General features: G+C 36.1%; 1 long non-coding RNA gene across 1 annotated transcript; it reads right to left on the bottom strand.

Annotated features, from left to right (window-relative positions):
* Positions 1-3505: 3505 nt before the first annotated feature.
* Positions 3506-13019, bottom strand: LOC145683530 (uncharacterized). The gene is made up of 3 exons (XR_014131137.1): positions 12913-13019; positions 5846-5987; positions 3506-4161 (listed from the first exon to the last, which is right to left on the bottom strand). It is a non-coding gene; the product is annotated as an uncharacterized LOC145683530 (long non-coding RNA).
* Positions 13020-27981: the final 14962 nt, after the last annotated feature.

The raw sequence follows: 27981 nt of genomic DNA, 5'->3' as shown, positions 1-27981 counted from the left end.
ATTTGTTGAAACACGTTGTTCTGTGCGACACACAAAGGCTCCAGGGCGCTCACCCGTGACTGACGATGTGTTGGAAACAGTTAGGGACAGTTTTGTCCACAGTCCTTGAAACTCTACACGATGTGCATTAAAAGAAACTGGTATCCCTCAGACCACTGTTTGGCTCGTATTGCGTAGACGTTTGTCCATGAAGTCATACAAAAAGACTATACTTGGTTGAAGCACTGAGTGAAGCGGATAAACATACCCGACATGAATTCTGTGTTACCATGTTGGATCGCATTAGTGGTGATGAGTCATTCTTGAAAAATGTGATACTCAGTGATGAATCAACTTTTCACCTTTCCGGCCGAGTCAACACACACAATTGTCGTATTTGGGGCACGAAAAATCCACATGCGCACGTGGAGCTGGTTCGTGTTTGAGGGCCAAAGTGAACGTGTTTTGCGCTGTTTCCAGAGCAAAGGTGTATGGACCATTCTTCTTTGCTGAGAGCACCATCACCGGCATCGCCTATCTTGATATACTCTAGAACTTCGTTGTTCCACAGTTAGATGAAGATGACCACGATAGCCGCTTATGGTGGCAACAAGATGGCGCCCTGCCGCACTACCTGATAGACGTGAGAGAATTTCTTGATCAGCGTTTCCCAAATCAGTGGATAGGTTGTGGTGAATCAATTGCCTGGCCGCCACGGTCTACAGATTACACGCCACTTGACTTTTTTTTTGTGGGGGTTTGTGAAAGATAAAATATACACCCCTCCCCTGCCTGATAATGTTAATGAACTGAAAAATCGCATCACAACAGCCATCGCGGACGTTACCCCCGAAATGCTGGTTACTGTTTAGCAGGAAATCGACTTTTGTTGCAATGTGTCCAGGATGACCGCAGGTATAGACATTGAGCCATATTGGATTTGTCATTAAAAAAAAAAAAAAAAAAAAAAACTTGAAATGTTTGGCAGTATAATGACATAAACTAAGTCTGTATGTGGTTCCAATACAGAATTATAACTGATTGAAGCTTTAAACTCTATAAAGTATCACCTTGTATAACAAGTAGTCCTGAGCGACAGACTGACTGATCAACGCCTAGGCCAAACCGCTTAACCTAGAAACTTCCAATTTTGAGAGTGCATAGAAATGACAATGGAATGAAGTGTTTCAGTTTAACTTTCCACGATTATACCCTTTAGGCTAAGGGAGAGGGATAATTAAGGCAAATGAATGATGATAGAAGAATTGGTGGAATGAGAATATAGGAGGAAACGGGAGTACCGTGAGAAAACCCACTAAAACGATGTTTTTCGCCACAATCTTAATTGGTAGGGAGTCGAATCAGAAGCCACACGCACCAGAGGTAAGCGAGTATTCTATACCTGAGCCACCGTGCCCCGTGTATAGACATGTGACATAAGGTACCGATAAGGGATATTTTTTGAAAATTCGATAAAAAGAGGGAGAAATAAAGTAAAGAAATGATACTAAAACATCTTGCAATACCTGAAGGTTAGAGACATAAAATTTGGTATGTGAACTTCTCATTTAAAATAATTAGACACGTGTTTCAGATTTGTTTGATATTTTATCTAGAAGGGAAAATAAAGTGCTGAGAACGAAAAAGATTTAGGAATTACAATTTTTGTAATAAGATCCCCATATCAAGAAATCTCTGAAGTTTAGTGACATGAAATTTGTCATACGAACTTATCATTGAAAATAATTACTCACATGTTTAAGCGTTTTTTTGATACTTGACCTAGAAGGGAAGTAAATGGTTGAGAAGGAAAAAGGACGAGAATTACAATTATTTCAACGGCTTATTCCATAAATAATGTCGTCTTTTCGATGACTGCTATAATAACGCCATCTGACGACTAGTGAAGTAGATGGCACGTGAAATGACGGCAAGCACCCAGAAGAAGAACGATTTGTTGCTTGTGTTTGATTATGGCAGCGTCGGAGGACCGGATCACATACGGCATATTATGTTGAATGAATTACACTAGGGATATCAGTCAGCGTACCGACACGAAACATCAATTTCGTATATAGTTAGGATAGTTTGGATGTGCGGAAGTACCACATTAGTCTGAGGATACTAGCCTCATCGATGAGCAACGAGAAGGGACATCTGTGCAGCTGAGCAAGAACCACTGCGAACAGCAGTGAAGACAAATTCAATGTAAACTGTTGTAGAACTGGGCAGGGAACTCCATGTCACCTATTTCGACCGTTCATCGCTATCTGCAGGACCTTAAGTACGTGTGAAAACTCGATAAATGAGTATCCCATGCACTAACGCCTCAACAGAAGCAGCAGTTACTGACATCTACAGTTCCCTTTTTACCTGTCAAAGACATGAGCCATTTCTGGACAGAATTGTGACAGAGAATAAAAAGTTAGGCCTCTACCTTAACATTACACGCAAACGTCATGACGCGTCAGTGAGTACCTAAAGAAGGGATGGCCACAGGAACTGGGCCAAAACGGGACCTCCTTCCCTGCCACGAGATTAGCGGGGACGTCTACTGTATTGCTCTGGAGTGTTAGCTATGGCATATGAAAATGAAGATTTCATCAGTAACATATGGTTCAGTGATGAAGAGCCATGTGTACTTTGATCGCCACATCAATCGACAATTGATTATTGACCCTGTCTTGCATGATTTGTGTGGCTTTTGCCGCACGAAAAATCTGTTGTTATAACAACAATGGATGCAGCAAGATTAAGCTATTGTCCACACTGCAAGTGAGTCACTTACCCTTCTGCTCACAAGAGTTTGGACATCGCTTGAATTCCTGTGGAACGGATTTTCCATATCCTTCCCACTCCCCTGTTTTCATGACACCAAATGCCTACAGACGGGTATGCTGAAGGAAGCAATTTTTTCGAACAGATAACTTCCTACCACTATACAGGAGTTAAGAGAAAAGAGTCGTTTATTTGCTTTGCCATTCCACCAAACCGTGTTCACTAACATGTTCATCAATCTACAGGACCGCTATGAAGAATATGTGCGACATAATGTTCAACATTTTGAACACATGATCTACAAGAATGCTTCCTTGTAAATTTACAATATGTGTTGAATAACATTTAGTTGACATCCATTTGCCAACCTTTCTTATGTTTCATTATGTTGTACAAAAAATAAATAAATGTCAACGATGTGATTTCAGTACTGTTTGTTTTGCCGCATACAGTAGAACAAGATGTTAAAGCTTATGATGTTTGGTTACAATGAAGCATACTTTGCATTTTTTTAAGAATAGATTTTACAATTGATTGCAGTGAAAACAATATTGGGAAGGTATCGAAAATAAATATTATCGTCCTATGAAAACGTCTGACAATCATAAAAAAAAAAAAAAAAGATATGGGCGCCGAGTAACCAAGCCTGGACATTGTGAGTAGCAATCGTTTGTACGACAATGTTTGCTCTGCATGAAGTTATAAAGAATCAAATTTCGAACAACAAAGTTACAAATATACTGAGAGAAGTTTATTTATTGTGGTAAATTTCTTAAGAATATACTAATCAACAACCGATATTAAAACTTCACATTGTTTGTTAGAATATTTGGCGCTGCAATATCACAGATATTTGCGCTATGCTTACTTTCAAAATAGTTATCATAGTATGAATACACAGTGATAAAGATGGAATAAGGACTACAATCAAATTAGCAATACAGAATTATCAGTCATTAGAAGAATCATTGTCACGAGGTGGATCCGGTGACAGAGAACGTTCCTGGTTTTCACATAATACGCACGCACAAGCATCAACATAAAAGCCTTTGTATGACACACACACGTGGACGCTCCTCTGTTCCAAACGTTTTGGTCTCTGTGCAAGAACAGCTAACCATTTCCAATATTTCTTCACTTGTACAGGTGCTAAAGGTGCATTTCTTGATTCTAAATATTTCACTGCTTTTCCTGTGAGGATTTCCTTTAGGAATATAGCTACAGTCAATATATCCTACAACTCTAGGAAAACTAACCATTTGATGAAATTGAACTTGAACTGTTCTCAATCAGGAATGGGGAATTAATCAGGTATATCAGGCGACGAACAAAGACTGATGATAATTTCCTCACAAGTTGACAAATTTTTTAGTGGCTCATGAAATGGTTATCTTCAATGTGTATCTGTAAAACAAGCACAGAAATACGTTACATAAAAAAATCAGGAATATTCTTTTTGGATTTTTTTTTCTTTGCTAATTTAGTAACTTTAAAATTTATTCAGATGTTTAAACTGATAATTATTCAGATGCACCTTTCCCGTATGAAACAACGCTACGGTACCTACAATTATGACAAGTCAAATTTGTGTTTACTTTTGATTGTAGGAATGAGTAGATGAAAAATGGTAAAAGTTTAGCTATTTTTTTTAATAAAATCCCTTTTGGAGCAGCCTCACTGCTGTTAAGTTTAACAACTCTAATTTACAGTTTGCTTTGTTTATTATCTGTAAAATAAATTAAATTAATCAGAAAATGAAAATTATAACTAAGTTTCTTAGATTATGTTATTTTGCATCAAATGCTGTAGCTAAGACTCACCTACATAATTTTATCAATTATCAAATATGAAGATGCAATGGGAGAGTAGGAAGAAATACCTACGTGTATATTCTTTTCTTTAACAACTTGTGTAGTTCTTTATCTTGTTGAAAATCATGGAACTATGAATAAATTGATTTATTCTGTTGTTATTTTTATTCTGAGCTATTTTCTAAAAGTATGATATAAAATAATTACGAAAATAATGTTCATATTAACAAAGAGTATTGCGAATTATGCGGTTGATTCATCAGAGATAAACTTTGATATCTAGCACTGAATCGTGATTTCTAGGTGCAAAACTTTCAAGAAAATAAAAGAGCAATTATGGAAAAGATTAGGGGTATGTTTAGTACAAGGGGTCCAGAAGCAAGTAAAAAACACAAAATTTACAGGAGAAATGAGTGATGCAAGTACTTAGACGTAACATAACGTAACCAAATCTAACCTAACCTAACATAAACTAACGTAAGCTAACCTGAACTAACCTAAACTAATGTAATATTAGTGGAAATAAGCGAAATCTATCATGTTTTTAGAAAATTATGCGAGACTCCTACACTAATATAACATAAACTAAACTAACCTAACATAACCTAAACTAGCCTAACCGAACTTAAACTAACGAACCCTACCCTAAACTAACCGAATGTGAACAGAAATTACCTAAATTGTAACATTTTTTAGAAAAATGAAAATGAAATGAAATCTTTGAGTTTTACGTCCCACGCTTATGCCGGTTAGGCTAAAGGAGACGGTGATGATGAGAAATGAGTGAAGTGGTGGAATGAAGAAAGTGGGAGGAAACGGGAAAACATTTTTTAGAGAAAAGAGGCCTATGTTCTGCTAAACATAGGCCAAAGATTAAAATGTGGATTATTAGGAAAGATAAGACAAAGATAACAACATAAACCTTTTTTTTTGTATAATTCGCCATTAAAATATAACCACATAATCGCTGGTACTTACTGTTTATGTGACAAATAAAATTTTGCTGTGAAATGTTCAACATCATTAAATAATCGAAATTGCATCGTGTGTTTGATGTAACATTTTATTGGTGATTACAAAGTTTTATATTTTCTATTATAGGAAATGTAACCCAGTATATAATAGTATGGTCTGAAAATAATAAAAGACAAACTGATTTTACTACTGGCAATATTGAGCAATAAACTATTAAACTAGTTTTTGAAGAAAACAGTGGAAATGGCAAACTACATTTTTTAAATTCATATGTTATGTGCTTCAGAGAAAATACCACCTACCTGATAGTTCCCATTTACATAGAATCTTAAAACCGTGAGTACTTTCAGAATTGCTGGTAGTGAACGTTCCCGCAAAATAATATTTTCTAAATCGTCACCCAGTAATGGAAAAATTTTTCTCAGAAATATTACTTTCGAAAACCTGGAACGAGAAAAGAATACAGTTTAAAACGAAAACCTGAAACGGGAAATGAATACACTTTGAAACTAAAACCAAAATCGACACACTTTGTGATAATAAACCTATGATCAACAGAAATAAAACCTAACCTAAACATTTTTAGTTAATACCTGAAAATCAAATGAGCATGTTAGCGGACTTTAAAGGTGGAAGACAGGCCATGACCAGTTTGCAACAGGAATGTAAGTGTGGTGTTAGTAGTTAGGTTAGGTTACTGTAGTTCTATTTCATACTTCAAACTGAAATTCTACTTCTGCGTAGAAGTCATGCTACAGAAATGACCAGGGCGAATATATGAACAATGGAAGCGAGACCGGTTTTTGAGTACATGAACCTTTGTACAATATACATAGGCAGGAGAGATGTTACAGAAATAACCAGCCGCGGAAATATGGACAACCGAATAGGCCTTTATGTCCGCCCCTCATAATTTCCGTAACATTACTCCTACACAGGTGTATTCTGTGAAGGTCCCTGTATCTATGCTGAAAATTTCATGAAAACCGAGGAATATTACAATGGTAAATGACACTCAAGACGAGCAGCGTATATGTGATGTACAAGAGTATGGAGCAAACCAAAGCTTCAAAAACTACCAACCGTCACTGACGCGCCTGCTCCCTTTGGACGTAGCCTAGGGCTGTTCCGATAATCGAGTAATCGATAACAATTCGATAAAATTTCAAAACCGTTTCATCGATAAAGAATTTTAATTTTATCGAATTATCGAACTTTCGAGACTCTCGAAATGATCGAGACTCCCGAAATGATCGAGACTCCCGAAATGTTCGAGACTCCCGAAATGTTCGAGACTCCCGAAATGTTCGAGACTCCCGAAATGTTCGGGACTCTCGAAGTGTTCGAGGCACTCGAAATGTAAAAAAACATTAGACAACTTCGAGACACTCGAACTCTTCGAGAGTCTCGAATTGTTTGAAAACAGCAAATACTGAAATATATCAATATGATCGCATTTGTCGAGTCGCTTGAATATTTTGAAAAGTTCGGGATTATCGGAGTGTTCAGAAGAAACAATGAATTCGAGGTTATCATAGTTGTATATAATATGTATACATATATGCGGAGTGTTTATTTTAAAACTTCTCTCCTTAGCAATGAAGTGAAGGAAAAGTTTTTTCCCCACAGATCTGTATAAGGTTTAAGCAGTCTGTCAGAAGAAAATCTTTAAGTTTTACGTCCCACGGTTATGCCGGTTAGGCTAAAGGAGACGGTGATGATGAGTAATGAATGAAATGGTAGAATGAAGAAAGTGGGAGGAAACAGGAGAACCCCGAGAAAACCCACGCACACGGTGTTTGTCCACCACAAAGTTCACTTGGCGGGGGTTGGGTTCGAACCCGGGACCCCAAGCACCAGAGGTGAACGCTCTAACACTGAGCCACCGCGGCCCCAAGTCTGTCAGAAGAGAGAAAAAGGAAGAGAAAACATGCATCACCTGAATGAAATTGGAATCCAAGACACCATTAGTCTACTAATAGTCACTTTGCCGATTGCGCCAATAACGGGGCAGGCAGAAAAATAATTTTAATATGATTTCGAGGATTTAATTTTAAGTTCTGGATAGAGACAGCTACTGATATAGGTAGAGGTAAGGAAATTCGATAAGGCTGAAGACTTATCGAACTTCCGTTTCGAAAATTTACTCTCCGGCGCTCGAATGCCTTCGCGTATTTGAGATTGTCGTGAAACAAACCTTGAGAATTTTGGGTGCGAAGCTCCCTATTACAGGCCGTCCTGTCTGTCTGTTTGTATGTGGCATCCGATGATAACTTTCGAACGGATTGTCCGATTTTGATGGAACTCGTTTTAAAATGCTCTCGTTTGCTTTCACCAGACACCTATTGTTTTGGTTGCCATACCACAAGGGGATTTTTCCCGAATTGAAGTATTTGTTCTTGCTTTGGGCGTAGGCGTGTGAAAGCTACGATAACTTTCGAATGAATTGTCCGATTTTAAAGAGGATTGGTCTAAATGCATATGTCAGGTATCTGTTGCTCTTGGTTACTTTACGATATTTGATTTTGTGCATAAGATGCCGTGCGGCTCTGGACATTACCAACCTCAGATTCAATGCGTACCTGGGAGGGGGGATGCGGCCGAAGCGTGGTGCCGACAACACCACATTCATCTACGACTGAGGGCACACTCCCTACATGCCCTTATGGCATGATGCTATGCACAAGGGAGAACTTTACATATGACAGAACGAAGACTAAAGGAAAATGGAATGAAGTGAAATCTTCCAGTTTAATGACCTACTATTATGTCTGTTAAGCTAAGAGAGAAGTATGATTAAGGCAAGTGAATGATGATGGAATAATTGGTGGAATGGGAATGTGGAAGGAAACGGGAGTACGCCGAGAAAATCCACGGAAACGATGTTGTCCACCACAAACTTACTTCGTCGGGGATCGAACCAGGGAGGGACAAAAGGGATGAAGGGGAAAGGGGAGAAAAACACACATCCTCTGACTTACATTTCGATGGCTCTGATTCAATTTCCATATCAAAATAACTTCCGATCACTTCTTAACGAAAAATAGAAAACATTATTTCCTCAAGAGTTCTCTCAGCTGTTTCGTATATTGTTGCAAACAGACTTTCAAAGAAAGATGGCCGTGCAGTTACTTGCTTTGCAGTTGTTGAAAGAAATATTAGACCCTATCTCTCCTGTCGTGTCCTGCATACAATAGACTACTTATCATTGTTTCTTTCTTTTCCGAAACAAGAAGCCAATGTCTTTGAAACCGATTACGATTACATTGCACTTCGGTTGTAATCAGATTTTTCTATGTGAAACAAGGTTATACTGCTAATTCAAGCTGAAACGGTGCTGGAAATTGTGTTTAAGTTACTGTAGTGAAAATGTCAGCGAAAAGATCATGTGGGATATTCGGATCATTCTGAAACTTGGATATTTGGATAGGGCACATACTAGTCCCTAAATAAAATCTTGACCGGACTACGGTAGATCCTATAGTATTGGAGCTATGGACCTATAAAGTTCATTTATTCATGTTTTCGGCATCCTATAACTCCAAAAGGAAGCATTTGTGCACCCAGGTTGGTCTATACTTTTTGTTTTATCTTGGTCTTAGGATAGGGTTGCCATATTTTGAAATTAGAAAAGCGGGGGATTCTAAACCGTAAGTACTGATGTGAATTTGTGTATTAGAAATAGTGTGAGTACTGATGTGTGAAGTTTTCAAAAAAAAAAAAAAAAAAAAAAAAAAAAAAAAAAAAAAAAAAGAAAAAAAGCAAGCGATATATGCCAGATGTTGTTCATACGGTTTTCTCACTAAGGAATACAAAATAATTTCTAAACTTTTATCGTACGAAAGCTAAAACATATTTAGGAGTCTTGGTCCATCTCTTATAAAATTTCTTATCATTTTCAAAGATTTCTACTTGAAGTCATACTAACATACGAAAATACCACAGTTTCACAATATATGAAATACAGTATAAACATTTTAAAAGAAAAAATACTAATAATGAATCTAATCTAAACAATATGCTAAGGATCCGTAGGTTCAATTTGCAATCATTTCTGAATATATAAAGACTAGTTGAACATATAGATTACGTAACAACATAGACGTGTTCAGTTGAACTGGACAGAATGTTATCAAAGAAATACGCACCCATGAGATCATACATTAGTATTCATGGGTTGAACCAAAATGTGTATGATTATGCCAAATTTTTTACATTTTTCATTCCCTTTAACTTCCTTTAAAAAATCTCGATGGCATAAAATCTTATCATAAAATTGTACGCATGATACGTCTTTCATATTGTACAAAACCAGTAGTAATAATTTGACAGTTTTTCCGTTCATCTTGTTTCTGTCATCTGTCCATTCGCGAATGAGATTGACACAGAAATGTAGTGGTTTACGTTGAATATAACAATACTTTATCAACAAAGTCGTCTAGATTTTTCTCCAATCCAATAAAGCGGGTGGTTTTTCGTGATTAAGAGATGATTAAGCGGGGGACGAATATAAGACCTGAAAATCTGGTGGTACCCGCTAAAATTAGGTAATGTGGCAACCCAAACGTTGGCTGTGTTGTTTTGAAACACTCTATATAAAATAATGCACCACGTTATTCTAAATTGATGCAAAACTCTTACGTTTTTAAAACCTACATTATTCGTCCAGGAAGCAATCTGCCTCCACCAAACGACGCTTCTGGATCCGCTAGTGTGTGGATTCATCATAATGTACAAACCAACTGTATAGAACATATGCTACACTGTATATTCACTGTCGAGGAAATAGATTTATTTCCGTTTTTCACCTTCATTAAACTTAGTGATGATTTCAAGGTTTCCCCCGCGTAGTCTTATCATACGTCCTAGATTCAAGCCCGATCCGGAAAATTGTCTGGAATTAACTAATACCCGAAATTTTAGGGAAAATGGAAGACTGGGAAATTTCGCTGTGTTTGGTCAAGTGCTTGGCTTGCATTCTGTCTTGTGCTGATATTTATGAAAAAATCAATAACGATAAGGTGTTCTTCGCAAGAATACTTTACTCAGGAAAATAATTAAGACAATAATATAAAAAATATTTTTTAAGTATAGAAAATGAGCATAAGCATTTTAGGAAGTTAAGATTAGACTTTTCTTAACTTCTCAATAAACACACACATCATTCTTAAAAGTATCCAGAAATTATGGTAATCCTACCCCGGGAGATTTTGAATACACGGAGGGTGAAAGTGGCAAAAATACTGGTAAACCACGGTGAACATGATCAGAGATACGTTTGTGGGGAAATATTCCTCCTGAACAACCCCTGAAATCACCACTGATATGACTAACATTTATTTTACTGAAAGGCTAAAGGGGGAGTTTGCGCCCAAAACATCATTATATTTGTTTGCAGCAATGTGTGAACTAGCGGCCATTGAGAGAAAGCAAACACGACAGAAGATAACACATTTAGCTTAAAAATAAAATTTTGCTATAACATTTTAGCAACACCGTGCATGATTAATATGGTTGAGGTGTTGATCGTATGAAGAGCAAATTACCCTATTTGTACGTCTAAGACCGTATCTTTGGCAACACTAATACACTAGCTGTTAGCAAATAACAAACAAGAGATAAAATTCAGGGAAAAAATGAACGCTTTCTGTGTGTGGGGGGGGGGAGGGGACGAAAAATCAATCCCTTTCTCTTTGCAATAACTTATCAGATGAAAAATGTTGTTTGACTAGTTTGGCTGCAAGAAGGAATCATTGGAGAAGTGAAGGAACCGAACTGTCCATCACTACTTTTGATAATACCCGAAACTTCAATAATACCCGAAACTTCAATAATACTCGAAATTTTGATAATACCCGAAACTTCAATAATACTCGAAATTTCGATAATACCCGAAACTTCGATAATACTCGAAATGTCGATAATACCCGAAACTTCGATAATACTCGAAACTTCGATAATACTCGAAATTTCGATAATACCCGAAACTTCGATAATACTCGAAATTTCGATAATACCCGAAACTTCGATAATACTCGAAATGTCGATAATACCCGAAACTTCGATAATTTCAAATACTCGAAAGGTTTCGAGTAACCGATGACAACTCGATAAATTTTCAGTCCCGAAGTTCGATAGGTCCTCAGCCTTATCGAACACCCCTAACGTAGCCCCGTGCTACAGAGCGGGGCCATTAGTTACGCCCTGCCCTGACTCGTTTAGATAGCATTCGTGCTTTTTAAAGGCTATCTAGCACAAATTGATTTTTGATTTTTGAACTGTCGTCCTTACGGCATGTCTGCACAAGGTATGTCATATAATGTTTAAGTCCCCCTAAAGTTAATCTACACATATGAATGCAATTCCCTCCATAAGAAACAATTTACAAGAACCATTTCCTGTCCAAAAGAAGTCATAATTAATGAATTCAAACATGTATACTTAATCTGGAATAATACCAAATTGTGAAAATTTTACATTGTGTACAATTAATGCCTACCTAACCTAATCTTGTGTCTACTTCGGTAGCAAATCGTAAACATTTTATGTAATTAGTGCCTGCTTCCCTTCTGTAACACAATTGCATTATACTTTTTGGCTAAAGACAACAAAACACTACATTCTTAATCTAATGATACGAACCTGCCGATAGGGTGAGATACAAGTTGAGCACGTAAATAATTTACTTCTGCCAATTTAATTTTACGCAAACACAAACCAGTATCAAGGATAAGATTTGTTTACACAAGTAATGAATTTTGGTAATAGGCAATATATAAGGTCCTACTTCCCTTTCTCTTCATGTTCCTTGGTTCCTGAGTTGCATGATTTTCTGTCTTAACCTTGAGCAGCACCCATGTTATTGTATCTTATGTTATTGTATCTTGCACTAGATGTATTACAAGGATCTACTGTGAAAATTAATAAATTAAATCATCCCAACCTAAACCATCCTAACCTATTTTGTTATTGCAGTTAATTTTTAAAATAATATGTAGGTATTGTGTTAAGAAGTTTGCTGTAAACTTGAAACTATAAATTATATTTGGATTTTTTTTATACATGGCTAAATGAAAATTATGATTAGAGCAATTTAAACATGGAATACAACGCCATGAAGTGAATGTCTCTTGGTTCAAAAAATGTGACGAAATAGTTAAAACGAAAGGTCCGAAGAGAGAAGTTCCCAACGAGAATAGGATCTACGATCCATAGAGAATACAACTGTAAAAACTGCCAGAAAAGTAAAGGAAAATGAGTGGAACTACTCATATTTTGTGTGTAGAATGAATATTTGTTATTTTTGCCACTATGTTACTGTTATTAAAATTAGCATAAAAGTTAAAATCAAGATGCATAGTTGACTTACCTGTATCTCCCAAGGAATTGATTATCGTCATACAGCTCAAGTGGATTTTCCATGTGCCTCGTATGTCTTGACGCATCATTAGTCATCGCAAAGTAATATTTTTTTAATATTTGTTCTTCCGCATACATGACACATTCAAGAAAATAATTTACTTCCATGCCAGAAAACGAATCTCTATACTGTTAAAGAACTCAAGGAAGTCTCAAGGTTGGTTGATAGCTACCTTGAGTCAAGGAGAGATTTTCCTTAAGGCTTCCTTGAACTCAAGGGTTCCTTGACATCAAGGAAGGATTATAAATTCCGATTTCAGTCTAGGAAGGCTTCTCAAGGAATCCTTGAGTTAAGGTAGCCTTAAGGAGTGTTTTTAAATATAGGCCTTGGCCCATATTTATAAACACTCCTTGAACTGTTCCTTGACTTGACTTCAAGGCTTCCTCGGATAAGTGCTCCTTGAAGTTTAAGGACTACTTGAAAAGAAGTCATATTTATGAACCTTCCTCGCCCGTTCCTTATCGAAGGTTGAGTTCAAGGTAGACTCAAGGGTAAACGTCATAGAAGTGATGAGGTCATAGCCAACAGCCAATAAGCACTCATAAAATAAAAGAAGTACGAAATTCGCATTTTATAAATTATTCCTTTCAAACTACTATGATTGTTCAATGATTTGTTGCTTCCAACCTTCCATTCTTGTTTAATATTCTGTTGTATTATGTCAGTTCTTGCACTAGTAATCAATATGATACGCTCGAATGAACAAGCTAAAACTTATTAACAATATGTGCATCTACAATTGGAGTCTTTGACAATCCAATCTAATATTTAAATAACTTAAGCAGAAGCCTAGTAAAGCAAAGACTGCTACATATTTAATAAGATTTTTCCCGGCAAAAATAAACTACCACAAATTTTGCACTTTTTGTAAATACCTCGAAGAGAAGTAACATGTCACTTTTTGAAATGAAATCTTCGAGTTTTACGTCCCACGGTTATGCCGGTTAGGCTAAAGGAGACAGTGATGATAAGTAATGAATGAAATGGTGGAATAAAGAAAGTGGGAGGAAACGGGAGAACCCCGAGGAAACCCACGCACGCGGTGCTTGTCCACCACAAAGTTCATTGAGGGGGGGGGCTGCGATCGAACCCGGGACCCCAAGCACCAGAGGTGAACGCTCTACCACTGAGCCACCGCGGACCCCGTCAATTCTTGATGTTGAAATCTGGTTTAGTTGTTCAGAGGTTCGTTCTCCGTGCTTTTCCATTCTAAGGTTTTTAAAGACAATATTCAATGTGTTTTTTCGTGTTTTCAGTTGTATGTAATATGGTATTACAACTATCAAATTTTTTGTGTGCTGGAGTACATAGTTAAACTGGAACTTCCCATGTTCTGTTAGGCTTACTAGATAGGACAAACTACACATAAAAATCGTCACGTATAAATAAGTTATATATCCGTGCTGCAAACAAATCATTATCAAAATATACATGGCGACTACAAGTTCCTTTACCCTTGAAAAAAAAAATAACAAACCACTAAACCTACGTAAATAGCTACACGGATACAACTGAATGACGTGAACAACAATGCTTTCTAGAAGTTTTACTGACAAGGAACCCTAGGTATCTATCAGAGCCCGATTTTCACGAAACTTTGTATATAGAGAGAGTACCTCGGGAAACTCGCACAGCCAAAATTGCAGCTGCAGAGTCCAAGACGTTGGGACACTAGGGCCCGAGAAAGATCAAAAGTGGAACCTCAGTGCATTAAGGACATGGTGAGAAAATGCACGTTTTTCTTAAAAACTAACTATTGTAGCAACACGAAATGAGCATACATAGATACGAGATCGTCGATATGATCTGTTAAAAGTTATAAAAAGAATATCCGCCATCTTGAAAGAGGCCATGTTGAAACTGGTGTGATTGATGTAAATGAGAAGAGAGTCATCAATTGCATTAATTTTAACATAAATATCCACAAAAACCTGTTGGTGAAGTCTGTTGTGGGATTACAATATTCTTGTGCTTCTGGTCTGTTGGTGAAGTCTGTTGTGGTATTACATTATTCCTGTGCTTTAGGTACAAGATGAGCAAAGTGTATCTTATGACACTCAAGCAGATGCAGATTATGGAGCGCTATGAGTGGGATCAGTGGAACTAGAAAACCGATAGAAATATGATTTTAGCACTACATCATTTATGTCACAGTCACCATGTAATTGGTGTGGATGTGGTGATATGACGGGTTCAATCTTCATAATAATTTCATGGTTGACATTAACTTTTTATTAGACTTGACTTAATTCGAACAGAAATCAGAACGTCATATCAGTCCACCTATAGCGCTCCACACCCTGCATCTGCTCGAATGTCATGAGATACGCTTTGCTTATCTTGTACCTAAACCAGAAGCACAGGAATAATGTAATCCCACAACAGACTTCACCAACAGGTTTTGTGACTATTTACGTTAAAATTAATGCATTGGATGACCCTCTTCTCATTTACACCAATCACACCAGTTTCAACATGGCCTCTTTCAAGATGGTGGATATTCTTTTTATAAATTTTAAAAGATCATATTGACCATCTCGTATCCATGTATGCTCATTTCGTGTCGCTACAATGATTAGTTTTTTTTAAAAAAACGTGCATTTTCTCACCATATCCTTAATGTACTGAGGTTCCACTTTTGATCTTTCTCGGGCCCTAGTGTCCCAACGCCTTGGACTCTGCACCTACAATTTTGGCTGTGCGAGTTTCTCGAGGTACTCTCTCTATATACAAAGTTTAGTGAAAATCGGGCTCTGATAGATACCTATGGTTCCTTGTGAGATAGGAAACATTAAGTTAAAGGATCAATCTCTCGACCGCCATTCTCATAACAAAGGATAATACGCCGCCAGGTTCTGTGAGACAATTTTAGGAGCATTGCAGGTGTAACTTGAGCAAAAGCTTCTTTCACAGTTTCTGTCAGCCCGGTAGTAGTATCGTAACCGTTTTGTGCAACGATGCCCTTTATGAACCCCCATAGCACATTATCGTAGGGAGTGAGGCCTGAGTGCCTCTCATGCACTCAACAAATTGCGATAACACATACTTCAATACTCTAACTGGAAGTATCAGTCATCGTTCACACAATTTGAAACAATGGAAAACCTTACATTTGTATTTATAAAGTAGTAATGGAAAACTTAGATTAGCGTTTGTCAAGGGGTAACGGGACTTTCTGGCCACTCCGTACTACTAGACATATACTTTAATACCAAATACGATTTCCATAGAAAATGACGTCAATATAAACACACACAAAGAATTTAGGCAATATAAACAAATACTTATTATAATCCTGCAAATGTCATAAAAATGAACATGATCATCATCATCATCACAGGTATTCTGCCATTATTGGCAGGTCACTTCCTGCAACTGAAAGCTTCCATGCTCCACGGTCTTCCGCTAATCTCTTCAGCTTCACGTACGATTTCTCTGTTTTGTTATCATCCATTAATTTTAATCTTATTCGCCCTCTCCCTCTCTTACCTGCCACCATACCCTCTAGCACATCCCTCATGATACAGTTCCTTCTTACCTAATGTCCCAGCCAGTTTCTCTTCCTCTTCTTAATAATATCTAAAATTGTTCTTTTCTCTTCTACCATTTCTAACACTCTTTCATTCGTTTTTCGTTCGATTCAACTAATTCTCTTCATTCTTCTTACAACGAATTATCAAAAAGATAGTCGTAAACCTGGTTCGTTTGCTGAGATAAAAATCCGAAGTGGTAGTATTTCTTTGACATGAAAATATTAGCTTCGATATTTAAATACCATTAATCTCACCTTTTTTAATAAAAATGACAACGTCTATAAACGGTGCTAAACTGGTTTATTATTTGATATAACTTATAATATCCTTTTCTTAAAACTGTTAAGTACACAAACTCACTGACTAGGTAACCATAAAACATGTCCATAGCAACAACTATCCCATAATAATCACTTACATATATTAAAAACATTCTTCTTTTGTTAATATGAAATGAACATTCTACTAAGTATAGTGCACATGTATGAGTACTTTCTGCCCAAGGTACAGGTAAATATTACACAAACCAAAGTATTTTGTTATATAAAAATGTCGCTCGACAAAGGGACTGAATATAAAAGTCATGAGTAGGCTTGGCTTTTATCTTCAAGAACCACTGGTCCGTTTACATTAGTGTTCTTACATAGCATATGCCCATCATATTTTGATCGCACCTTGTATATCTATTCATTATATTTCACATATACATATATATAAATACATTCATAACAAATCTTACATTTCATCAATATTTATCTTTAATTACATTAATTATATTTATTTCATTATTATCCATTATATTATTATTACATTTTCTTATTAAAAATATCGTCGCTTATTTAATTAGTCGTCGAAGGGTGCGATTTGAAAAATCGTAAAGGACAAACGTGGGTTACAAATAGTTCGAGCGCATTATATAATAAATAAGTTAGATGTTGCATTTAAAGGTATACATCGTAGCACTAAGATGTTATAATAAAGAAGAATCTCATTCAAGGTAGTCGTTGAATAATTAGTTTTATAGAATAGATCTTCTACTTAACATAATCTTTGACAATTAAGTTTTCAACACAAATCAATCTAATATAAATAATCTTTGCTTTTAATCAATTATAAATCGAATTATAATTCTTCACATTAACAAGAAAGAATAAAAATCATTTGAAAATCAATTTTCCAGTCTACCCAAAACTCCATTTAAGCATTTCAAGCATTTTTAAGAATCGTTTTCATTATTGATATTAACACATAAACTTTAAAATGAAAATTCACAAGAATCTATAACTAACATGAATTTAACCTAATTTCATTGACGGTAATCATGTTACATTCGTACTTGCATATGAATCTAATAAAGTGCATTGTACCGCACAATCATGATTAGGTTCTACATTATGTTGTACATGTCTTTCATCGTAATTTTGATTTTGATATGAAGTGCCATCTCTTGATCTCCAATTACGTCTATCCACGTAGTTCGCTGCATTTCTGGAATTTCGCCATACATTACGTCTATTTTTAAACCTATTTTGACTATATGGTCTAACATATGAATTGCTACGATTAATTAGGTTAGGCGGATTCCCTACATAACCTTGTCTATTTTGCTCACTTTGATTGCTAGAGTATACTCGGCTTAGGTTAGGTTTCATATCATTCACACTTCGGATATCTAAATTCCGAACTGGCACCAAATGATCTGAATTATTCTTATTTTTACCCATTCCTGATTGTGGATTCATGGCATGGTATTGAGTTTCGTAGCATTGGACAAGCATCAATAAATGGCTGAAACTCATACACTGTGTGGAAAATAAGATCTGTTGCAATTTAAATGGAAGCAAATTTCGAATCGATGCTATTATTCTCGATTCCGATTGCAAAGGATTAACGACTTTTAATTCGTTGTAGACATTTACAACAAACTCTACAACAGATTTGTGCAATCGAGGATTGAAGTGTTGATCTCTAAGGGTGGCATCTCTATTTGCCAGCAAAAAATCATTTTCATTACACTTACCACTGAATTTGCTCATAGCTCGAATTTCACTCATCTTAACACTTAATTTTACCTTCTTTTTCTCATTCCTTGTTCTTGTTGAGTGATAGTTCCTATCCGTGACGGGCTGTGTCGTCACACCATCTATGTTTCGCTCATCAGTACTCTTCGGACAACTTTCTTCTAGTATAATATCTTCATCAGACCCCGGCGAAGGCGAGTTCATCTCTTGTGAGTGGGGCAACTCAAAGCGATCACTACCCAAGTTATTACGGTAAATGTTGTCTTTAGCCTGTAACGTTCTAATCTCTTCCTGAATAGTAGCTAACAACTGTGTATTTACACGTATGTTATTAGAGTTGTTGCTGATCTGGATCTTTTGCTGTTTAATGGAAGATTCTATTACTTCTAAATCTTTTTTTACAGCACAGATTTCTTGATTTTGGTGATTGTGCTTTTCTTGACACTCATCGGATATCCTTTTTAACTTTTCCTCGAACTGTGAGGATATGTCGTTCACCACCTGGACAATTGTTTGTTTCGTTTCATCTGATTTCTGTTCTATCCGTTCTATCCGTCTACTTAATTCTTCATATTGCTTGTTAGCTTCGTCAAACTTCAGTTCTATCTTCTGTTCCATGGTCTTGTTAGATTCGTTGGACTTCTGTTCCATGGTCTGGTTAGATTTGTTGAACATCTGTTCCATGGTCTTGTTAAATTCGTTGAACTTCTGTTCTATGGTCTGCTTTATCTCGGTAGTCATCTGCATTATTTGTCGCTGTACAGCTAACAAGAGTCGATCATCCCATGTCAAACCTGGTGTTACACTCGTTTCACCTTTGTCACTAGTATTTGATTCGTGCTGCATTGTTTCGTTGACCATTTTTCTTATGATTACTTTACCACTTCGCAATATGGTTAAGTTCGTATTCATTAATTGTAGTATAAAAGTAAATTCAACCTTACTCTTCTTCGGGAATTGAATTTACAAAGTCCCGGGTGAGGTAAACCAAAATTTTTACAACGAATTATCAAAAAGATAGTCGTAAACCTGGTTCGTTTGCTGAGATAAAAATCCGAAGTGGTAGTATTTCTTTGACATGAAAATATTAGCTTCGATATTTAAATACCATTAATCTCACCTTTTTTAATAAAAATGACAACGTCTATAAACGGTGCTAAACTGGTTTATTATTTGATATAACTTATAATATCCTTTTCTTAAAACTGTTAAGTACACAAACTCACTGACTAGGTAACCATAAAACATGTCCATAGCAACAACTATCCCATAATAATCACTTACATATATTAAAAACATTCTTCTTTTGTTAATATGAAATGAACATTCTACTAAGTATAGTGCACATGTATGAGTACTTTCTGCCCAAGGTACAGGTAAATATTACACAAACCAAAGTATTTTGTTATATTCTCCACAACCATATCTCGAAAACTTCTAGTCATTTTTCATCATTTTTGCCTAAGTCTATGTTTCTGCCCATACAGTATAATACTCCATACGAAGCAGCGTATGATTTTTTTTCTCAACTCTTTATTCATGGTTCCACAAAATAGTATTTTCTTCCTCCTAAATGCTTCTTTCGTCATTCCTATCCTTACTTTTTTTCTATGTTCACATTTCATATCATTATTAATAATACTACCTAGGTATCGAAAACTAATCACTTGTTCTATTTTCTTACCTCCTACTTCTATATTTGACACCAATCCCTTCGTTCCAGTCACCATGGCATTTGTCTTTCTAACATTTATTTTCATTCCATATTCTACACAGCCCTTCCTCAAGTTTTCTAACATCTTATTGTTTTCCTCTTAAGATTCTTTTACAAACGTCATATCATCTGCAAACCGTATACACCTAATCATTCTACCTTCTACTGAAATGCCGTCTCCATTTTGTAGTCTCTTTTCTACTATTCTTCTAGATAGATATTAAATAATGTAGGCGAGAAACAGCATCCCTATCGAACTCCCCTTCCAATTGGACTCTCCGCTGTCATTTTCTCCCGTATTCTAAAACTTACTTGTTGGTTCATATATAAGTTTATTATGAGTCTTCGATCTTTCTTTTCCAACCAACTTTCTTTAGAATTACCAACAACAGTATTTCCAATTCGCACGGTAAGAAACCTTTTCTAGATCAATAAATATCACATACAACTCTTTCCCTTTTTGTATAAATCTTTCACCGATCACCCTTAATAATCAAACTGCATCTCTTGTGCCTTTACCTCTCCTGAACATAATAATGCACATTAAACACAGTTCTTTTTTCTTTTGGTATAAATTTCCATATTGAATTGCGGCTGTACCTACTAACGCTATTAGTACATCTTCCTAATCTCTCAATTTTTTATTTTTTTTTATTTTTTTTTTTTTTTAATCTTGGACGGGAAAAACCATGAGGAACGAACTTCTGAAGAAAACACAAACTTGAGCACCATAATCGCCGTTGCTTGTTTCACGTGTGCAGGATCTTTCGGCCGAGTTGAAATTGACGTTCTACCTAAAAGCTACAGTATCTATTTCAGCATCCCTTGAGGCGGAACTTCCAGTGCAATCCTCTCTACCGAAATAATAATAATAACAATAATAAAAGGTTAACAAAAATATCAAAATTACCCTGACGAAGTGATAGCAAACATCTTACACATGGTGCCTTCCAGTTTCCTAAGTAGGCATGGGCGCGAGACCAAACGAGACGAGAACTGAAACAAGTCTCGTCTCGTCTCGCAAAATCAAAAGCTGTTCTCGTCTCGCGTCTCGTCTCGTCTCGCAGACCTAAGTTCTCGTCTCGCGTCTCGCAAAATTCTGGAAGTCTCGTCTCGCGCGAGACTTCTCGCGTTGGTCTCGCGGTCTCGCAAATCAATACTGGAATAATGTAGTCTTCATTCGACCCTTTTAAAATAATGTATACTCAAAGTTTACATAATTTTGTTTCATAGTTGCATTGTTACAGATGCTTATCCACTCATGCTGATTCACAATGCTTGATTTTACACCCCACATTCTCGGTATTAAAAAATGCCAGTTTTCTGTAGTCTCTGTCTATGTGAAGTATGAATGAAATCGGCATGTTACATTTGAGTAATCTTACTTGCAAGATAAAACTTTCAAATAACTTGGTAAGAACAGTAACTCAAATAGCCGTGTTTATAGTAAACATGCAGCGTTAGTAATATATATTTCACAACTTAAATGCACTTTCAAATAAACATTTTCTTAACAATTGAGAGTTAAGAGATCAATCTTTAATAACTACAAGAAAGACTACAATGAGCTTAAATAAAAATTTATTCAGATCATGTGTATGTTTCTTAGACAAATACCCTCCCATCACAAAAACAGAATTTCATTAGCACCACTTACACTCAATACAAACCGTCTTTCGCAAACTGAGGAATGGAATGAAATTCACGCAACGAACCAAGCTCATCTGAAATAATATTTCAAACTGTTTGCAATCTGAAACACTAGTTTTTTCCTCAAAATCAAAACAAAACCATAAAAAAGTAGTGGAGTACCGACAGCATTTTTCTCCCCAGTGACGACGCCAGCTTTAAGTTCTTAGGGGGGCAGATACATTTTCAGGGGGACGGCTATTTGCCATGCCAAATGACATATTTATTACGTTTGACTAATTTTACATTACATTGTGTAATTTCGTTGCTGTTTTTATATTAGACCTATATGATTATAACTTAAACTTATTTCAGGTAAAGTTTGCAACTAACAAATAAGTAACGTCTGCATATGAAATATTTTTCAATGAAACTTTTGAAATCTAAACAAAAATTGAATTACTTTCGCGTATGCTACGAGTAACACATTCGTCCAGTACTATATGCTACGCATCTCTCTCACTCACTCTCTCTTTCTCTCTCTCTCTCTCTCTCTCTCTCTCTCTCTCTCTCTCTATATATATATATATATATATATATATATATATATATATATATATATATATATATATATATAGATAGATAGATAGATAGATAGATAGATAGATATAGATATAGATATAGATATAGATAGATAGATAGATAGATAGATAGGGAGAGCGAGAGAGAGAATTTACGAGGAGTTGCTGAAAACATCCTAGTCCAATCCAGAAGGAGTGTAGGTACTAGGTAGAAAAATGAAACCGCAGTTTAGAAAAACATATCTATGTATGTACAAATACAAATTTTCATATTAATAATGAAATTCCTATTGTTTCTCAGGCTTCTGAAGTGATTATGTGTGCCCAAACAGATAATTTCACGAACATTCAGATCCTAACTGTTATACCATTTTTATTCCACCAAGGAAAGTCACCGAAGTAAATTAATTAGGAAATCAGTACCACCATGGGACTCTCCTCCGTTATATACAGTGGTGAATAAGTAAGTGTAAACGCTTAGTATAAACGTGGCGATTTCTCAACAAATTATGCTTTACATCCAGGATGATTAAAAGCAATGACTCTTCCCGAAATCATGGATGCAATTTGTGACATTATTCTTGAAAATTGCAGCATTTCAGTCAGTGGTGGATATAGCCCGGGGCCGGAGGGCCTAGGCCACCCCAGTTTTTGAGTGACAAAAATAATTTAAGCTATTGTTTATGTAGTTTTTAAAGTGTATAGTAAACTCACGATATACATATTATAGTCTGAGGTCTGACTGCACCCCGCTTTCTCAGTTTTTACCTTCTCAGCAAAACTTGTGTCAGAGATTCTGGGCATTTCTTTGGAACTCGTCGGTAGCATAATTCAGAATGGCTTGGGTATGTTCAAGTTCTCGACATAATGGGTTCCCAAAATATCTGTCAGGAGAATAAAAGAGTGACGGCATTAAGAGAAGTCTTCTTTCAATTTGACCGTAATGCTGGTCAATTTCGCTCACGAATAGTAACCATAGATGAAATATGGTTGTACCACTATGATCCTGAATCGAAACAACAGTCAATGGAGTAGTAGCGCTCATTTCTCCAACGCCCCAAGAAGTTCAAGACACAGAAGTAGGTTGAGAAACTGTTTGCAACATTCTTCTGGAATAAGTATGCAGTCGTACTCATAGACTATTTCCGCAACGGTCAAATAATTAATCCAGAATCTCTACATTACTTACAAAACTGAAAGAAAAATTCAAATTTCAACGCACTGGAAAATGAAAAGAAAGGAATTCTTTTTTTTTTTTTTTTTTTTTTTTTTTTTCAGGAGAATACATCTGTCCATCAAGCCCCTGCGAACACAACTGACATTGCATAATCTAGGATTTCAATGTCTAGATCATCATTATTATTCCGCAGATTTAGCTCCTTCTAATTATTACGTGTACTTATTTCCCAAACTTAAATAACACTTGAAAGAACGCAATTTTAGATCTGATAGGGGTAGTGCTACGAACAGTGGTGCGAGGAAATCTAGATTTTTTTTTAACTTTTCTGCAAAAGCTGGAGCACTGTACAAGGTAGTATACTGACTCTCGGGGGAAGAGAAGAAGAAGTAAAACTTCACCAATCCACGTGTACTCCTTCTGGGTTGGGCTACGAATTTTTCAGCAGTTCCTAGTCAATATGGTAGACGTCACGTCAGTACTTTGAAACAAAATAAGTAAAGGAGCACTAGTATAAACCAATTACTAACTAAAGATCAGCACTCTGACAATACGTTTTATTGGGAATCAATTTAATTCCATAAATTTATTATTATCATTTGCAGGAAGAGAAATTACAACTCATTTTATCCCCTTCAAAAAATTAAGCCCTGGTAGTTGCAAACTAAGCTGTTATAAGCACATCCTCTGAATATTGAAAACCGAGAATAATGTTTCAGAAAAAATAAGTATACAACCTTTAAATAAAACAAAATATGAAACTGAAAACTTCAAACCTGGATAAATACAAACAAGTTACGTAACTGGTTTTACCTTTCTTTTGTTTCCAATCGAAGTTGATCCAATGAAAAGAAAACAAGTCGACCAAATCTACTATTGCTCGCTAGGCACAATAATTAAAAATCATAAGAAGTATAACTAAAATTTACCTCAAAAGGCGCTAAATTAGAAAACAGAAATACTCAGACGCTCAAAAAAGAAAGCTTGAGGACTTATCTACCACATAGTAAATGCATGGAAAGTACAGTAGACTACAATTTGACAATGAGATTGATTATGATACTGATATAAAATACTACATGTAGAATGTTTAAAGATTGTAGGAGTCTTGGGGGGGCAGTCTAGGTAGCAGTCAGGGGGGCAGAAGTAGCTACTAGGGGGGCGCTCGCCCCCTTGCCCCCCCTCTGGCGTCGTCACTGTTTCTCCCCCTCCTTTTCTGACGAATAAAAGCTAAGCAGATATCAGTTCTGGTTTTGGTGAGAGGATCCGTCTTGCAGCCATAAATCCATTTATCCTAAATTTATGTTTACGGAAAGAAACAACTGCTTTATTTTGACTAAAAAATTTTCCTTCTTAAACAAGCCAATAGGCTTTTTTTCTGCCTTCATAAAACAAGTTACCGTAAGAAAACAATTTGGTGGGCAGGGGGAACAAATCTGTTCTAAACCCAGAGGCTTTACATCACATTGGAACTAAACACTTGTCTTTTTCCCTCATATATATATATATAAAAGAGAACGTACAAAATCCTTTGTCCGCTCATCACGCTAATACGGCTGAACCAATTTCTTTCATTTTTGGGGGGTTATTAGGATTTGGACCCTAGATGGTTTTTATCATATCACTTTAATTTTTAATTACCAGTGTCTTGAGATAATTGACCATTCAGGTGTCCACAAATCCTTTGTTATTAGTTCATCATAGGTAAAAATAAACGTATTTATATGCAACCCGCATGACCGTGTCACTCGGCGGGTTAACATAAATGACAGGCGATATACAGCGGAAAATAGCTTGAATCTTCTGTTTAAAATTTTTTAATTGATTTGCTTATTTTTACAGACACTTTTACAATATGCCAGCACCGGGATGACCGCAGCGAAGCGGGGCGGGTTAACATAAATGACAGGCGATATAATGTTAAGATTTACTGCAATCTTCTATGGTTTTTATCATATCACTTGAAAGCGAAAAAGTAAAAATTATCTAAGTAACAAAGTTTATTGCATTCCGGGGTGACCGCAGCGAAGCGGGGTGAACGCTGCTAGTCTATATATATATATATAATGCATTGAAAATAGGCAGAAGAAAAGTCAGAGTGTCAGGGACAGACAGAAACAGAGAGAGAGAGAGAAGATATCCTCTGACCGACGCCTCGAATTTCTGCACTGAAGGAAAAATCAAAGCGAGCCGTATATTTTTGAACTAGGATATTTTTACCGAGGGTGCAATAACAGAAGACCGGAAACCGCAGCCGCGCATATGCAATGTTACCTAAGTTTATTGTTTCCGTCTACAAAATCTTTCGAAAAGACGGCTTCCAAATATGTCCTCAATAAAGAAATTAAAAAAAAAATGCATTGTACTGGTGTTTGCTATCCTGCTTTTATGATTTGTCAAGATTATGTCTCATCATCAGGAGGAGGGTGGATACGCAAGGCAAAACGTGTCGTTTTTTCCCCTATTTTCCTCCCCTTCCTCAAGAACTTTATGACCAAAGATCTTGGCTCACGACCCCAAAGAGAAAATAAAGAAAACAGTGTAGATGATGGAAGAATATAACCAATCATATAAGAATCTATTTTATTACATTTTGGGAAAGTAAAGACAAAGAAAAACTAACACAATCTTTATTTCTTGAATCTTTTGTCATGAGGAAATCTCCTAAAATAACTAGATTTTGATTAACCTTGTTAACTTAAACCTATCATGAAATCAGTAATTGTGACAACCTGACCAAACCATTTCAAGAAACAAGAACAGCTAACTAAGCAACTATCAGTGTTGCCGAAAAGTCACAACACTTACCCCGTTAACTAGATACTTTGAAACTTCCAAAATAACAGTAAAACATTAAAAAAATCAATACAAATTTCATAATACAAAGGAAAATTGTATTTTTTTTTTATTTCCACTAGTCGACATAATTTATAGTAAATGTTCAAATAAATGCTAGTCCAAAAGTTTAGAAATAAACTATTAGTTACTGACTTGCCTTCGTCTGCGATTGTCTCTACGATTTCAGGTGATGATGTTGTGTGGAAGGGATGTTTCGATGAGAACCATGCACTTCTAAGGTATCAATTTTATAGAACATTAACATCTTTGGGGAGTTCATAATTATGACAGCATTGTTCCTTACTGCAAAGTACAGCACGAACGCACAATATTGATTTACCTTTTCTGGACCCATTCTGTTCGAGGGTTGGGGACGAGCAAGTTCAAACAAATCTTCTTTAGATTTGGCTTCACTCGAAATAAAAATATTTTATATCCACTCGAGAACTCGGCTCAAAAAATCTCTAATTCGACTCGATATTTGATCAAGTTTTGAGTAGTGTCGGGTCCAAACAAGTTTAATTCTATAGTATTAGTAGTTTTTATATTAACTAGTGATGCTCACGAGATGCGACAAGAGGAAAAATTAGTCTATCTTGAGACGTCGTTAATGTATTATCTCGAAACAAATGTGAACTGTTTCTTGAATATCACCAGTCCTGGTCACGATGCGAGGCAGATTTGATTTTGTCTCGCCCAGTCTCTATCTCTCGCCTCAAAAACAAGATTAAACAAAACAAAATACGGAAATTTAGCTGTTTGTTTAGGCAAATAGTAAACATTTTCACTTTCGGTATGACCAGGTCTGAATTCAATTCATTTTTGGTGTTTATTTAGCGTGGTAATGGTACAGGAGGAGTTATATAAAGAATAAATACGCGAAATCAGTGGACAATTTACTGAAGATATTTTCATCGAAACAATTGTTGTTGTTCTCCTTTTGCGAAGGCTTCATCCTCAACCATATAAGTGTCTACACGTTCAGCCGAATCTTTATCGAATTCATCGTCTAAACCGTCTGAATTATTGTCAGCTTGTCAGAATTTTTCTCGAAACTGTTTTCGTATTGAAAACATGGATGATAAGTTCAGAAGGCTTTTGGCAACAACAGATCCTTTCATTTCTTCTTTGGGCAAATCATTTCATAAGAAAATGAAGAATTTGTCATCTGAAGCTGTAAACCTTTTAATTATTTCCAACACGGAAGCTGACAAAAATTTAGACGACTCAAACGAAGGTGATGAAGGGAATAACTTCCATGGAGATTCGGCTGAACATGTAGACAATACCTATAGAGTTATTCCATGTGGAAATGACAAATTATGCCAAAATCTTCGTGCGGTCGCATTCGAGATTTGAGTGTTTGTCTGAACACTTATCAATATGTGATAGGAAGGAAAATGGAATGGTTTGTAATGCACGCCATTCATGTTGAAGATACGACCATAGTTGAATCTTAAGTTATGTTCATTTTCTTGGAGCTCTATCAAAAATGAAAAAATAAATAAATAAATTCAAAATTGCA

This window comes from Thermobia domestica, chromosome 4, assembly GCF_964235325.1.
Source record: "Thermobia domestica chromosome 4, izTheDome1.hap1.1, whole genome shotgun sequence".
NCBI classification, from domain to species: Eukaryota; Metazoa; Arthropoda; class Insecta; order Zygentoma; family Lepismatidae; genus Thermobia; species Thermobia domestica.
Note: the sequence above shows the minus strand (reverse complement) of the source record. Positions and strands in the feature narration are given on the sequence as shown.